The following is a 12,589-nucleotide window of genomic DNA, read 5'->3' as shown; positions in this document are numbered from 1 at the left end:
TGATGATAAGCAGCCTCTGGTACAAGACATTCTTTAAATTCTTGGGCCTGATCATGAGATATCAAGCAAAGGCACATCTATAGGCACTGCAAAGTTTGCACTTGATTTGATGACTCTCAAATTGATCATGTTCTTCAACCTTTACCCACTCTCAAACACTGCATTCATCAACCTTGGAAGAGCGCAATTTCTATGTGATCTTATCACCGGAGTTCCAATTGACATTTGTGCCCACATTGTCCAGACCATTGGGAAAACAACAACTCGATCGGCAGCACGAACATGTCTCCCTTTTTGTAGTCTTCTCATGAAGATCATGGTCTTGAAGGTGTTCATCCACCATCAGATGGAAAAGTACTGACCTGTTTTCGACTATTATCCATGATATCTCTTCAAGCAAGTAAGAGTCACTCCTCTAAAGCACCTAAGAGTGAATCGTTCCATCTTGCTACCTCTTCCGGTCATGGCTCAGCCACTCAGACTACACTTGTGCATAATGAGTTTGCATCTCCTCACACTCCTGAGTTGCAGACGACTAGCACTCAGCCTGCACCTCCTACCTCTCAGGCTGACAGAATGAGCACTTTGATTGAGGGTTTGTATCAGCATATCTCTGGATTCGAAAGAGTTCTTTACTCCAAAAATCAAGTTCAAATGCATCTCACTGCCGTTGAGACACAATTAGATGCAATTCAACAAAAGCTAGAGGATAGCCTTTAGCTATTCGTGCCAAAAAAAGGAAGAGATAGTATACAGTAAGGAGGAGAGCAACACAAGAATGGGAAGTGTGCATATTGAAAAGGGGAGTTGTGTGAGCTCAGAAGAAGAATACTGATACATTCACACATACTTTACTTTTTGACTTGTCTTGGTTTTAGTTTATTTGTTTATAGTTTTTATAACTCTTGGTATTTACATTGTGCTACTGTTTAAAGCTTTTGGTACTTTGGTTTATATATATATATATATAGATATTCAGTATTGTGTTTTGTACCCATGCTTTGTAGCTTAGTACTTGTTGTTAAATGTTATGCATTTTCTTTAAGTACATCACTCTTAGAGCACCCGCATCAGATGTGCTAAATGTGCCAAATGCCAAATATTTGGCACATTTGGCACACCAAACACAAAAAATCCCCTTTATCAGATGTTCCAAATGCTATAATTTTTGCAACATGCTACAGTATCCTCGTATATTTACCACTGTACGGACAGATGTGGCATATATTTTTAATTTTTTTTATTCCTCTTTCTTTCTCATCTCTCCGTCAGTCTCACTCTCAAACCCCAATCCTCTCCTTTCTCTCACCCCAATCCCCTCCTTTTAACAATGAAACCTTAATAGCTCATTTCCATCAGCTATGCACCTCTCGTCTCGTTTCTTAACGGCGCCATTTCGCACAACTTTAGCTTTGACTGTCTCTCTGTACTCTTCGAACCTCGAGAGTATCTTCAGACTATTATGGATCTTCAAAATCTGATGAAGTACTGGCTCTTATGGTTGTCGGTCCATCCAGTTTTGAATATGATATGGGCGATGTTCTTACCCAAATCACCATCAACAAGCTCCGAAACAGCGTGTTTGGTTGCCTAGTGTTGTTCTAGGAACTAGGGTTTAGGGAAGATTTTGCTGCAAGCTGTGTAAGGGAAGCTATTGTTTCGGAGAGCGAAGAAAGTGTTGTCGGCAGAGATATCGGATTCTGAGCAAGACCCGGGTTTTTTTTACGAGGAGGATCCGATAAGTGAGTTTTCGAGTTGGATGATGAAGGGAACAATGGAATGCTGGGATGATCTGGTGGAAGATAAAGTAGTGGTGGTGATGGGAGTAGGGGGTTATGGTTGTTTGTTGTGGAATTTGGCTGGATTTGTTTAGGTTTGCTTTGAGTTGTGTTTTTGGTTGTGGAGGATGTGGTGGTGGCTGTTGGTTGTTCGCAGCAGTGTGGTGGCTGTTGATTGTGTTTAATGAGCTGTAAATATTATTTTAATATGTAGTAAATATTATTTTAATGCATAGAATTGAATGATAAAACATCTAATAAATGAAATGTTGTAAAATGATGTGGTAAAATAATAAAGTAGACCTTTGGTGTGGTAAAATGGCATAATTTATAGAACAGTTGCTGTGGATGCTCTAACCCTTTGTTGGATTGTATATCCTTAATGCAATTTCCTTGCGTTGTTGCATTGGTTGAGTGTTGGACATGCAAATGATACTTTGCTTAAGCTTATTAGCTTGCATGTCCGAATGTTCATCCCTTGTGTGAATGAGCATTGTGGTCACTATTTACAGCGATTGTTCATTTTTGGTCAAGCCATGGTCTATTACTTAATTCCATTTTTCTTGATTGCATTGTGCTTGCTCCATATGCATTACAAGTTTTCTACATACAATGATCATATTGTGTTGTTGTTTTTTAGGAGATACTTGTTCTTATGGTTCAAGAGCTACACAGATTCTAGAGTTGGGTGTGAGTGAGTTTTGTTCAACTGTTCCCAACTCACATGTTAAGTCTAGAGTTTGTTTTAGGGTTTTGTCACAGAATAGCCAAAGGGGGAGATTGTAAGGTTGAATTCAATCAACCATCTTGTTGGCTTTATTCCATGCCAAATTTTCTTGTAATTCCGCATTTAGAAACCCTGTATTTAGGTGGGAATCATGTAAGGGTAGTGTGTGAGAGAGTGTGAAAAAAAGCTCAAAAGTGTGCACTTAAGCAGGGCCTCGCGACTAAATCTCGTGACTAGCCCGCGGCTGGCAAGTTGCCAAAGCTGGAAAAACTGACTTTGCCAACTGGATCACTACAACTGGATGCAGAGGAGCTGAAGAGTCACGCCAACTGGATCACTATAGGACAAAACTTCCAATCTGGCCAGGCCGTTAGCTCACAACTTAGACTCGCGACTCAGTCAAGTCACGAGGCCAAGTCACCAGTCCACTCTATTTAGGAAAAACTAACTTTTCGCATTCCAAACACACATCAGTATAAATACCCCTTACACCCACGTATTGTAGAGAGCTTCCAGAGAGAATTTTGAGAGACAAACCCTAGAGAAAAACAAGATTGAATCATCCACAATCTTCATCTTTGTTTCTCCAAATTCCTTTACTCTCACTCTCTCCATTGTTACATCTTTGAGAGGTACATTTAGCCAAATCCTTTTCTCACCATACCCATATATGTGAGAAGGCTTTTTGGTACTTGGGAAGCAGTTAGGAATGGATCAATTGATATTGGTTGATGCTATGGGCTATAGCGGAATCCGGTAAGCTAAAAAAGACAAAAGTTCGGCATAACCTCGTTGGAACAAGAAGCTTGGAGGGCTTAGGTACACTGGGTAAATTAGGCTTAGAGGGTCTTCTGCTGTTCATGTATCCCAACTTCATTCTTCAGTGGATTATTGACTACTTAGAGGGTGGCAGAGAGGTTTTACGCCGAGGACTTCGGTTTCCTCTTCAATAACACATCGCTATGTTGTCTTTGTGTTTGCATCTCTCTTCCCTTAATCTTTGCCATTTAATTTCTGCTATGGTTGTGATTTTATTTGGTTTAGATCGTGTTATCAATTTTGGTTTAGCTTATTTTTATATTCTGCACATACATTGTTTGATAATAACCTTGAATTGGTAATTTGTAATTTTGGGGTCTAAACGTTCATAGGTGTTTTATACACATTTTGAACATTCAAATTATGTAAGGTTGAATTTATTCAATCATTTTGTTGGCTTTATTCCGTGTCAAATTTGCTTGTAATTTAGCATTTAGAAACTCTGTATTTAGGTGGGAATAATGTAAGCGTAGTGTGAAAGAGTGTGAAGAAAACTCATAAGTGTGCACTCAAGAAGAGCCTCACGACTGGATCTCACGACTGGCTGGCAACTAGAGAGTCACCAAAATGGCACACGTTTAAAGCATGCAGGGGGCTGAAGGGTCACACCAGCTGTTGTTCATAGTGTGCATGTTAGGTGTATGACAAAATGCCTCTTAGGCATTTTCTCACTTGTTTGAACTCCAATGAGTACCAAAATTTGGGGTTTCTCATGTTTCCTCACTAGGATCATGTTTGGTTAATTGGTTGTGTATTTAACACAACTTGCCCCACATGCACATTTTCAATGCTTTGGTCATACATTGCACATAGCCACCTCTTGCACACACATTTGCTACCCTTGTCATGCATTGGTCTATACCTTTTTTCTTCATCCTAGCATGTCATATTTACCTTATGCTTTGTAGCATTTTCTTTTGTCTTTTGTTTAAGCTTCATTTCTCATTTATCTTGCACCCCTTATGCATCATTATTCTTGTTCATACATTCATCTCTTGTCCTCTTTTCTCCTTAACCCCTTTGTCTATTTGTGTCGAAAAGGGGGAGAGTATACTCTAGAGTAGTATATCGGAGAGTTTTTTCATTTCTATATAACTCTTGTGCACATTCTTAGGGGAGGAAATTCTATTTCTTATGCACACTTGTAGGGGAAGAGATATTCCATAGGGGAGATGCATATACCAAGGGGGAGAAGACATTGTGTTAATAAGAAAACTTTGTTTTGTTTGTGTTTCTTTATGCTTTATGGTGCTTTGAGTTATGTTTAGTATCTATGCTTTGTTGTTTTCATTGCATCGTGTTTGTGTGTTGTACATGCATACATCCTTATGCTATTGTGCTTCATTGAATGCATGTTCGGATGATCATTTTCTTTGTTATGCATTTCATTGTAAGCATTTCTATATGATAGTTTTGGTGTATGATCAAGTTGCTCACATGTTTCACATCATGTTTACTTGATCGCAATTTACTTGTCACATTATACTTGTCCTTTTATTACTTGCTTTACCTTGAAGGTCTAATGTGTTTTGTGCAAGTGTTTTAGGTTACAGGTGTAAGGTTGAATTTAATCAACCATCTTGTTGGCTTTATTCCGTGCCAAATTTGCATGTATTTCAGCAATTAGTAACCCTGTATTTAAGTGGGATTCTTGTAAGGATAGTGAGTGAGATAGTGTGAAAAAATGCTCAAGAGTGTGCAAGAAAAATAGGGACTTGTAACTGGATCTCGTGGGTGACTCACGGCTGCAAGCTACTAGAAGCTGCACACATGTCAGGCATGCCAGAAGTTGAAGTGTCATGCTAGCTGGAGCACTACAAGATAAAATAGGACAACTGGCCGTTTAGTTACCTCGTGGCTGGAACTCGCGACTCAGTCAAGCCGCGAGCCAGTCCTGTTTTGAAAAAGCTGACTCTTCACATTCCATTCTCACCCTAGTATAAATACCCCTTATACCCATGAAAGAAAGAGAGTTTCTAGAGAGAATTTTGAGAGAGAAACTCTAAAGAAAAACAAGATTGATTCATCCATAATCTTCACATAAGAGACTCTTCAAATTCTTCTACTCTCTTCCTCTCCGTTGTTAAATCCTTGAGAGGCTTATTACCAAAACCTTTTCTCACCATATCCATTTCTATGAGAGGACTGTTTGGTACTTTGGAAAGCAGTTAGGAAGGAACCAATTTTACATTGGTTGATGCTATGGTCTAGTAGTGAAATCCAGGAAGCTAGAAAAGTAATAAGTTCGACGCAACCTCATTGGAGCAATAAGCTTGGAGGGCTTAGGTACATTGGGTAAATTAGACTTGCAGGGTCTATTGTTGTTCATGTATTCCAACTACATTTTCTAATGGATTATTGACCGCTTGGAGGGCGGCGGAGAGGTTTTACGCCGAGGGCTTCGGTTTCCTCTTCGATAACACATCGAGTATTGTCCTTGAGTTTGCATCTCTTTTCCCTTTATCTTTACCATTTAATTACTGCTGTGATTGTGATTATTTATGGTTTAGATTGTTTATTGATTCGATTATTAGCTTATGTTCATGTTCCGCACATTTATTGTTTGACATTAAGCTTGAATTGATATTTTTGTTATTGGGGTCTAAACGTTCAAGGGTGTTTTATACACATATTGAACTTTCAACAAGTATATATGTTCCAAGTTCATCACAGCTCCTATGATTCATGATAGGGGAAGTGACACAATAGAGTGAGAAAGAGAGAAAGAGCTTTGTGTTATATTAACTATGTTTTTGCTTTGCTCATAGTTCATGATTATGCTTAGCTATTTAAATTTTTTTTTGTACCCATGCTTTGTAGCTTAGTACTTTTTGTTAATGTTTTGCATTTCTTTAAGTACATCACTCTTGTGCCTTTGTTGGATTTTATATCCTTGATGTAATTACATTGTGTTGTTGGATTGGTTGAGTGTTGGACATGCAAATGATACTTTGCATTGAGCTTATTAGCTTACATGTCCAGATGTTCATTCCTTATGTGAATGATCATTGTGGTCACTATTTGTAGTGATTGTTTGTTTTTGGTCAAGCCATGCTTTATTGTTTCATTCCTTTCTGCTTGATCGCATTGTGCTTACTTCATATGCATTTCAAGTTTTCTACTTATAAGATCGTATTGTGTTGTTGTTTTCAGGAAATACTTGTCCGTATGGTTCAAGAGCTTCACAGATTCTAGAATTAGGTGTGAGTGAGTTTTGTTCAACTGTTTCTAACTCATATGTTAAGTCTAGAATTTGTTTTAGGGTTTTGTCACGGAATAGCCAATGGGGGAGATTGTAAGGTTGAATTTATTCAATAATTTTGTTGGTTTTATTCTGTACCAAATTTGCTTGTAATTCAGCATTTAGAAACCCTGTATTTTGGTGGGAATTATGTAAAGGTAGTATGTGAGAAAGTGTGAAGAAAAGCTCAAGAGTGTGCACTCAAGAAGTGCCTCGTGACTAGATCTCGTGACTGGAGAGTTGCCAGAATGGCACATGTGTGAAGCATGCAAGGGGAGCTGAAGGGTTATGCCAGCTATTGCACTATATGATAAAACCTCCAGTCTGACCAGGCAATTAGCTCGCAACTCAAACTTGTGACTCATTCCAGTCGTGAGCTCAAGTCGCCCAAATGCCCTGTTTGGTTGTAACTGACTCTTCACATTCCTTATACACCCTACTATAAATACCCTTATACCCACGAAATGTAGAGAATTCCTAGAAAGAATTTTGAGAGAAAAACCCTAAAGAAAAACAAGATTGACTCATCTACAATCTTCATCCTTTGATTCTCCAAATTCTTCTACTCTCACCTTCTCCATTGACATATCCTTGAAGGGTACATTAGCCAAATCCTTATCTCACCTTATCCATATCTATGAGAAGGTTTTTTGGTGCTTGGGAAGCAATTCAGAAGGGACCAATTCATTTTGGTTGATGCAATGGGTGATTGTGGGATCCGGTAAGCTAGAGAAGACAAGGTTCGGCGTAACCCTCTTAGAGCAAGAAGCTTGGAGGGCTTAGGTGCTCTGGGTAGATTAGGCTTGGAGGGTCTTTTGCTATTCATGTATCCCAACTTTATTCTCTAGTGGATTATTGACCACTTGGAAGGCGGCGGAGAGGTTTTTCACTGAGGACTTCGATTTCCTCTTTGATAACACATCGCTATGTTGTCTTTGTGTTTGCATCTCTCTTCCCTTAATCTTTGCCTTTTAATTACTGCTGTAGTTGTGGTTAATTTTGGTTTAGATTGTTTTACCAATTCTGTTTTAGCTTATTTTCATATTCCGCACATACATTGTTTGATTATAAGCTAGTGTTGGTAATTTGTGAATTGGGGGCCTAAACGTTCATAGGTGTTTTACACACTATTTGAACAGTCAAATTGAACATAGGAATGCCCTCATACGAACTTTCCAAAATGCATAGTTGCTTCCATCAAAATATGGTGGAGCACTAAGAGATTGAGATCGATCCATCTTAATGGGGTCAAGGATCGCACTTAGATAATTAAACCACAGCAAGTGCACCTTCTCTGATACCAATTGAAAGTTCAAATATTGTGTAAAACACTAATGAATGTTTAGACCCCCAAATAAAATACCAACACAAGCTTATAATCAAACAATATATGTGCGGAAAATAAATTATAAGCTATAACCAAATTGGTAACACACTCTAAACCATAATTAATAACCGACACAGCAGTAATTAAAAGGTAAAGAGAAAGGGAAGAAAGATGCAAACACAAAGATAACACGGCGATGTATTATCGAAGAGGAAACCAAAGTACTCAGTGAAAAACCTCTCCGCCGCCCTCCAAGCGGTCAATAATCCACTAGAGAATAAAGTTGGGATACATGAATAGCAGAAGACCCTCCAAGCTTCTTGCTCCAACAAGGTTACGTTGAACCTTGTCTTCTCTAGCTTACTGGATCTCGCAATCTCCCATTGCATCAACCAAAATGAATTGGTCCCTTCTGAACTGCTTCCCAAGCACCAAAATACCTCCTCATTGATATGGGTATGGTGAGATAAGGATTTGGCTAAATATACCTCTCAAGGATATGTCAATGGAAAGGGTGAAAGTAGAGGAATCTGGAGAACCAAGTGATAAAGATTGTGGATGAGTCAATCTTGTTTTTCTCTAGGGTTTCTTTCTCAAAATTTTCTCTGGAAGCTCTCTACATTTCGTGGGTATAAGAGTATTTATAGTAGGGTGCATTAGGAATGCTAAATTATAAGCAAATTTGGCACGGAATAAAGCCAACACATGATTGAATAATTATGATGAAAAATTACAAGGACAAGTTGATTGGGGCAATTTCCATTAATTTTATTTCATTACTTTTTATCTTTGTTAATGTGTAATAGGTTGTAAGCTTTAGGCCCACCTGAATTCTTTGGTGTGCAATCTACAGTCCTGTCTTCTCAGTGTTCTCCGCTACCTCTGCCGTTCACATCATCGTCAGAATCACTATCGCTATCTTACACGGAAGATCACTACCATTCCAATCGCCGCCATACAATTTTGCCTTGATCCTCTCGTCGTTGATACCATCAGAATCATCTTCCTTCGATCTACATCCTCGGAGAAGAACCAATGTCATTAGGCTTCTCACGCGTCTTCACGTGCTGCCCAAAGTAATATGCATCGAAGACATGCACCACACGTGCTACATAAGCTGTCAACAATTCTGCTTCAATGCTCCACACATTCACGCACCCACATGCTTCATGCGCTTACGCGCCTCATGCGCTTACTCGCCTCACTTTCCTATGTGCCACATGTGCGTCTAGAAGCTTAGAACGTCATCTGTGGTGTCATTCTGATTACATCTTCCCCACAACGCTTACATCATCATCCGCGTCCTCTTGCTAACGTTATCGCTCTGTTGGTTGACTTGACCATTGACTTTTGGGCAGGTCTGACTGTTGACTTTTTCCAGAGTTAACTTTTTGCAGTCTATGTGCTCCTTATCTAGTTTTTCACGTAGATTTCATTTTTGCATATTTTGCTTCTAAATGAAGAATAAAGACAAGTCTTCTTCCTTTTGCAATAATCATTGCTAACAATCCAACAAATGTTTTTGCAATTTTTGCAAAAGTTTTGGCCATAATATTGAAACTTGCTATCAACATAACAAATTAGTTTTTTCCATTTCTGCTGTTACAGTTGCTAACACTGAGAGTGTCCAACCAATGGCTCTCGTCTCCGCAAAGTCCAAGTCTTCTGGATCCACTATCACCATTTCCACAGTTGACCTTCAAAACATAATCGCTAATACCATTCGTATGGTTGGTAATGCATCTTCTTCCTCTTCTCTCTTAATTTCATCTGGTATGTCTCCTTCCTCTTGGCTTATGAATTCAGCTTGTTGTAATCACATGACACCTCACTCATCCTTATTTTCTCAACTTGAACCTACACCACACCTTTTTAATATTCACACAGCTAATGGTTTCACAATGTTTGGTCATAATATCAGTTCTATTTCTACCTCCAACCTCTCAATTCCTGGGGTCTTTAATGGTCGTAACCTTTCTTAAAATTTATTTTTTGTGGGACAATTACCTGAGTTGAGTTATCACATTACCTTTGATTATTCTGGGTGTATTATGTAGGATTCAAGGACGAGACAGGAGCTTAGGACCAGTTCCAGAGTTGGGCGTATGTTTCTCATGGACAACCTTCGTCTTCCACTTATTGCTCTTGTTTCTACTGCTACTACGACTATTGTAGTTTCTTCTATTCCTTGCCTAGTACTTTGGCATGCCCGACTTGGTCATGCATCTTCCTCTCAGGTACAACACTTAGCTTCTAGAGGTTTGTTAGGTTTAATGTCCACAAAAAATTTTGATTGTATTTCATGTCAGTTAGGAAAACAACCAACTTTGCCTTTCAATACTAGTGAATCAATGTCCACTGATATCTTTGACCTAATTCATTCTGATGTCTAAGGGCCTTCCTCTGTCTCTAGTATTGGTGGATCTCAATATTTTGTTGTCTTTGTTAACGATTATTCTCGCTATAGTTGAATTTTTCATATGAAACATCGTTCTAAATTATTGCAAGTATATTCTAATTTTTCAAAAATGGTTGAAACTTAATTTTCCAAACGTATCAAAATTTTTCAATTTGATAAGCTATTTTGCATTCCTGTGGCGCTATGCATCAACTAAATTATGCAAGTACCTTTTCGCAAAATGGTAGAGCCGAATGAAAACTTCATCATATTCTTGACAATGTCGGTGCTCTCCTTCTCTCTGCCAAACTTCCCACTTCTTTTTGGGGTGAAGTTGCTCTTCATTCTCTTTATGCTATTAATTGCATTTCTAGTCCTGTCATCCAAAATCAAACTCCATACGAGCGCCTTTTTTGGTCACCTCCACATTATCACCACCTTCACTCCTTCAGTTTTGCCAATTTCATTCTTCTTCAGCCACATGAGCATAACAAACTTGAGCCTTAGTCTAGACTTTGTTGTTTTCTTGGCTATGGCAAAACTCAAATGGGGTATAAGTGTTATGATCCTGTCTCTCATCGTCTTCGTATCTCCCGTAATGTTGTCTTTTGGGAACATCGCTCCTTTATTGTGCTCTCTCACTTCCGTGTCTCCCTATCTACCTCCTCCGTCTTAGATCTTTTTCCAGATAAGCCACATATTCCTTCTATAGTTACTCATGATCCTCCCATAGACTTCTCTATGCAACCACAAGATATTTTTATGCCTCTCTTGGATCGCCCTCTAATAAACAGGTGGAAAATGCATAAGTTGAAGATGAGCCACACAACCCTGAGCTTGGGTCCCCTGCTCTGCTAAAAGATCTTGCACAATACATTCTACTTCATCACTTAACTCGAGTAAGATCCATTCCTGTACATTTACTTGACTATCATTATTATACTGCCCTGGCTACACTACACAAGTCTCACACTTATCGTGAGTCCTCCACTGACCCTTTATGACAGATTGTAATGAAAGAGGAACTTGATGCATTATCTAAAAACCATACTTAGGATTTGGTGACTCTCTTCCCTAGGAAATCTGTGGTTGGTTATAAGTGGATTTACAAGATTAAGGCTCACTCTGATGAGTCCATTAAACCATATAAAGCTTGTCTTATTGCAAAAGATTTTACACAGGAGTATGGGATTAATTATGAAGAGACCTTTGCTCCGGTTGCTTGAATATCATCTGTTCATGCGCTCTTACCTATTACTGCTACTAGTAAATGGACATTTTTCAGATGAATGTAAAAAATGCCTTCCTTAATGGGAATTTAAGTGAAGAAGTTTATATGCAACCTCCTCTTGGTCTCTCTATTGAACCAAATAAGGTTTGTCACCTTCGATGTACACTTTATGGCCTTAAACAAGCTCCACGAGCTTGGTTTGCCAAATTTAGCTCTGTCATCTCTTGCTTGGGTTACATTGCCAATCATTATGATTCTGCCTTATTTCTTCATCGCACTAACAAAGGCACCATTTTGCTTCTCCTATATGTGGATGATAACATCATAATTGGTGATGACCTTAGTGGCATTCAAGAACTCAAGGATTTTTTAAGTCAGCAGTTTAAGATGAAAGATCTTGGACATCTTAGCTACTTCTCGGGTCTTGAAATCACTCATTCCATAGATGGTCTTTATATTACTCAAGCCAAGTATGCTTTTGAACTTTTGTCTCAAGCTGGACTCACTGAAAGCAACACTATTGACACCCCAATTGAACTTAATGCGCATTTGACTCCATCGGGGGGGGGGGGGAAGGAAGCATTTTCTAATCCCTCTCTTTATAGACGATTGGTTGACAGCCTAGTTTATCTCATCGTCACTTGTCTAGACATCTCCTATGCTGTTCACTGGTGAGCCAATCTGCCTACTCCACGATCGACTCACTATGCTGCTGTTCTGCACATTCTTCGATACTTGAAGGGCACTTTCTTCCATGGCCTTTTCTACTCTGGTCAGTCTCTTCTTGTTCTCTATGCATTCTCTGATGCTGATTAGACAAGAGATCCCACTGATCACAGGTCTACCACTGGTTATTGCTTTCTTCTTAGTTCTTCTCTAATTTCCTAGCGAAGCAAGAAACAAGCCCTCGCGGCCCGTTCCAGTTTTGAAGCAAAATAGCATGCCCTTGCTGATACAACATTTGAGCTCATTTGGCTGCAATGGCTTCTTAAGGACTTACGTGTGTCCAAATCGTCTGCTACTCTTCTTTATTGTGACAACCAGAGTGTCATTCATATTACTCACTGT

The 12,589-nt window shown here is 39.0% G+C and overlaps 1 pseudogene; it reads left to right on the top strand.

Annotated features, from left to right (window-relative positions):
- Positions 1–381: 381 nt before the first annotated feature.
- The window catches only part of LOC126691529 (uncharacterized), a 42,550-nt pseudogene continuing 30,342 nt past the window's right edge, over positions 382–12,589 (top strand).

Source organism: Quercus robur, chromosome 7, assembly GCF_932294415.1.
Source record: "Quercus robur chromosome 7, dhQueRobu3.1, whole genome shotgun sequence".
Taxonomy (NCBI): domain Eukaryota; kingdom Viridiplantae; phylum Streptophyta; class Magnoliopsida; order Fagales; family Fagaceae; genus Quercus; species Quercus robur.
This window is presented reverse-complemented; position numbering and strand designations above follow the sequence as displayed.